The sequence below is a fragment of the Aulostomus chinensis genome, chromosome 1 (genome assembly GCF_037954235.1).
Source record: "Aulostomus chinensis isolate RoL2024-O1b breed Wild chromosome 1, RoL_Achi_v1.0, whole genome shotgun sequence".
Classification (NCBI taxonomy): Eukaryota; Metazoa; Chordata; class Actinopteri; order Syngnathiformes; family Aulostomidae; genus Aulostomus; species Aulostomus chinensis.
Window position 1 is genome coordinate 37,040,967 of NC_141320.1, and position 4,127 is coordinate 37,045,093.

The 4,127-nt window shown below is 46.4% G+C and overlaps 2 non-coding genes across 2 annotated transcripts; one reads left to right on the plus strand and one right to left on the minus strand.

Moving 5' to 3' along the window:
- Positions 1-983: 983 nt before the first annotated feature.
- trnae-cuc (transfer RNA glutamic acid (anticodon CUC)) lies at positions 984-1,055 on the minus strand. Its single transcript has one exon. It is a non-coding gene; the product is annotated as a tRNA-Glu (tRNA).
- Positions 1,056-1,853: 798 nt separating this feature from the next.
- On the plus strand, positions 1,854-1,925 carry trnaa-cgc (transfer RNA alanine (anticodon CGC)). The gene has a single exon. It is a non-coding gene; the product is annotated as a tRNA-Ala (tRNA).
- The last annotated feature ends 2,202 nt before the right edge of the window (positions 1,926-4,127 follow it).

Genomic DNA, 4,127 nt, shown 5'->3' on the forward strand with positions numbered 1-4,127 from the left:
TCCTGTCCATGCACTTCTTCCTCCACTTCAAGACTGCAGCTGCTTTCTGGAGCAGCTGCAGTCTTGAAGTGGAGGTTCACTTTTCTGGACCTTTGGCCTTCCCAGCTCACCAGGGTACTCCCAGCAACTGGAGACAGTTCTGGACCCATTGGGTCTGGTCGTGCTGACGCCATCTGCAATGCTCGTGCTAGCGCGAGTGGATAGGCCTGCCATTTAAATACCATCTTACTCACTCCACAGCAAATTCCAGGCGACTGAAATAAAACTCCAGAATATCAATTTAAAGTGTTTGTTGATAGAATCATTCTGGGGAGGAAACTTTTAGTACATCGCGGTTCTTTTTGAGGGACAAACCTCAGATTTCAGGTGTAATTTTACCTCTCCTCTAGTCGGTAGAAGTGGGCTCACGTTACAGCTTCAGAGGACTGTTATGCTACTGACTGAATGTATTCCTCAGCCATTGATGAGTCGGCCGATATTTATCTATAATATATATTTATATATCCAGTGACTTCTACCAGTGCTGTCTCTGTGCTGGGCTCTAAAACCAGACTGAAACCCTCAAATCAACTCTTGTTATGGAGGAAGTCACTCAGCTGATTAGCAGCTGCTTTCTCCAGGATTTTAGAGAGGAGGGGAGGTCAGCTATCAGTCCATAGTTGGCTAGAACCTCAGGGTATCCACAGCTTCCCTGACCAGGACTTGAACCCTAGGCTGTGGCAGTGAGAGCACCAATTCTAGCCACTAGACCATCAGGGACCACACTGACCAGAGTTTGTCCTTGCAGGAGTCAGTGACTTAATAGAGTCTAACAAAGGGTTGAACCTGAATGAGACAGTTTCCCTTCAACGTGGGGCCATGGCAGAGTGAACCAAGAACACTACAATGGGGGTGAGAGTGGAGCCATGATGGACTCACAGTTCATCACCTCCACCATCATGTGGACCACCTGATCACCTCTCCCTCAACCTCTAAATAACTCATTCCCTGACCGGGAATCGAACCCGGGCCGCGGCGGTGAGAGCGCCGAATCCTAACCACTAGACCATCAGGGACCACACTGAGCTCTCCAACAACAGAGACTATAAACAATGACTCAAGAACACAGGACTCTGTGGTCTCAGCTTGAGATGCAGAGGGTCCACCAAGACCACCAGACACCTCAGCCCCCTAAAGACAGTCCACCCCCAGGATCCTGTCCCCCTCTGCTCCAACTCAGCCCTCCATTCATAACGTGACTTTGTCTCAGTCTCTTCACAATGCCAGTCACTGAAACACTGACAATGTGATGGGGGCTTCCTGTCTTTACTGCATTTTTTTCAAGGCTCACAACTGCTACTTCCTACAGTCGTCTCTACTGTGTACTTGTACTACCAGTTGTTATGAGCAACTGTGGATTTCTAAATATTCCAGTCCTCAGTTTGCAACTGTATAGTGATGATGGGTCAGTTTAGAGCTGTCAATCAATGTTAATAATTGATCTTAACATCTGAAGATTATTTTAGGAACACAAATACTTTTACTTCATTCTGAGGATGAGCAGACGTTCAATATAATTCTCATTTCCTGGTCAAAGACTCCTGCTAGTCAGAGAGGATCTGGGCTGGATTGGAAAGCTTCAGAGAGGAAAACCTTCACTCTGGACTGGACTGAGAACGGAGCAGCCTCAGCTTCCTGGAGCCTTACTTGCCTCTGTGGTCTAAGGCTGTGTGGGCTGACATCACAGTGAAACTACTGAGATCACAGAGCCTTTGAGATCACAGGCTGACTTCCTTTTTATCCCTAAAATGAAGGAGAAAAATGTTGTGTCTGTGTTTGTGTTGCTGCATCAGTTAAACAGTGACTCTGACAGAGGGGATGTAGCTCAGTGGTAGAGGGCATGCTTCGCATGTATGAGGCCCCGGGTTCAATCCCCGGCATCTCCAGCTGGTCCTTTGGAGCCTTCATCTTACCAGCTAAATTGATCCATAAATGTGACAACAGTTGATAACAAACTACCAGAAGAGAAACCAGTCTGTTGCATATCAAAGTATTTGTAGCTGGGTCAGTGTGACTGTGAGCCTTCATAGCCAGCATGAAGGAGCTGGTTTTATCTTTGCTGGGGAAATCCCACACACAGCTGCTCTCAGTTCCAAATGTGTGTGTCCTCACTCCTCCGTCCTCCTGCTGCCCTCAGAATACAGACACAATTCAACCTGGCAAGTTTGGAGCATAGAAGTGCTCCTGAAGAGATGTGTGTCAGCCCACAGCTGGCTGTTCTTACCTGGAACCTCAAGATGAAACTGCTTCCACAGATTGGAAATGAATCTGATGTTGACTTTTGGACAAATCACCTGTTCATCAGTTCATCATCACTTCCATCCATTTTCTACTGCTTATCTTGTTATAGAAAGGAGTCTATCTGCTGTGTGACTGAGGCAGTTACTGTGAGCTGCTGCATGTCTCAGTGTGTGTGTGTGGGGGGGGGGCTGTGTGTGACTGGTCGGCTGCCAAGGATTATTGATGAGATCAATCATGATCAGCTCAGAGATCACGGCACAGAAGAAGGAGACTTTTTGATTTTTGGGGGTTCAGTTTCTAAGTCAGACACATCATCACAATTTGAAGTTTTCCTCCAGTAAAAAACAAAACAACACAAAACCAAACAAAAACATGATTTGACTTTTGATGTCTACATTTTTTGGAAATTGTGAGTCCAACAAGCAGGAGGCCGTTTGAGCTTGGAAACTGTGAAGCATCACCAGTAACTGCTGGTTAATTTACAGTTGTTTCCTCCAAAAAGTTTAAAATGAATGAATAAACCTTTAATACTACAGTTAGAAAGTAGTATTTTGCTATCATCTAATTTGATAGGTGGCACTGTCACCAAAAAACAAAAGTCCAACAAATGCATTTTATCATCCAATTCAGTAGGTGGTGCTGTGGGGTCCTGGAACTGCAGCTCTCAGGTGCTGCAGAATCTCCTCTTGCAAAGCCTCACAGTTCAGAGTCGTTCCAGAATCTAGGAGCAGAAACCAAAGTCTCCTACGACGAGGATGGGATTGGAACCCACGCCTGCAGAGCTCAATGGATCAGCAGTCCATCACCTTAACCACTCGGCCACCTCGTCTCCTGACCGCCATGATGTGCTGCTTTCTCTTAGCCTTTGAAACAGCTGAACTCTTTGGAGCCCATTTGTCAGAAATGGACCCAGCAGGAGCCACTGAACACAACTCTGACATCATCAGGCTTCTTCCCAGCAGCTTGGTGCTCCAGAAGGAAGAATCCAGACCATCGCTACATCATCAGAGTGAACACCAGCTGATGTTGACCAGTTTAACAAGCCTTTGACTGCTAAATGACATCCAAGCTCAGATTCTCTTGTCCTGGTAGAACAAGTCAATGTTGAAGAAGATGAGAGGACCAGACTTTTTCATCCAATGCTGGAACAGCGTTAGACTGAAGGTCTGAAGGTCCCTGGTCTGGTCCAGGTTTCAACAGGGGACCAGCATCAGCCAGCATTTAAATGTGGACAGCAGTGGAGGTGAAGCCCACATCAAGGAAACCAGCCTCCTATCACTGTCCTGTGCTGAGTTTCTTTAAAAAATGTGAGACAACCTCAAGAGTTTCTGTTTCCTGTGTTGGATTTTGGCTCAGAGAATCAGAGCCAATCAGAAGCTTGTTGGTCTTGGATGCTGGTCATCAGGGGCAATGAGGGGCTCAGTGTCTTGCTCAAGGACACTTCAACATGGTCACCAGCTGAAGTGAGAACTGAACCAGCAACTCTGCTAGACGGCCACTCTTCCTCCAGGCCGTGCCCCCCGAACCTGAATCATCATGATGTCATTATTTGTTGCTTTAATTCACCAAATGTGTGACGTGGTGAGTTTGTCAGGAGTTTAAAGACCAAAGTTGTGAACACACAGAGAAGTAAACCTGTCAAAGCTGCTTCACTTGATGAGAGAAACTGAGGAACTGATAGAAGAGCAACAAAGAAAATGGAGTCAGAAGGTCGTCTTCTTCACCGCTCAGTCACAACACTGACACACACACACACACACACACACACACACACACACACACACACACACACACACACACACACACACACAAATAGTTTGTCTTTGAGAGAGGACAAAAAATGTTTG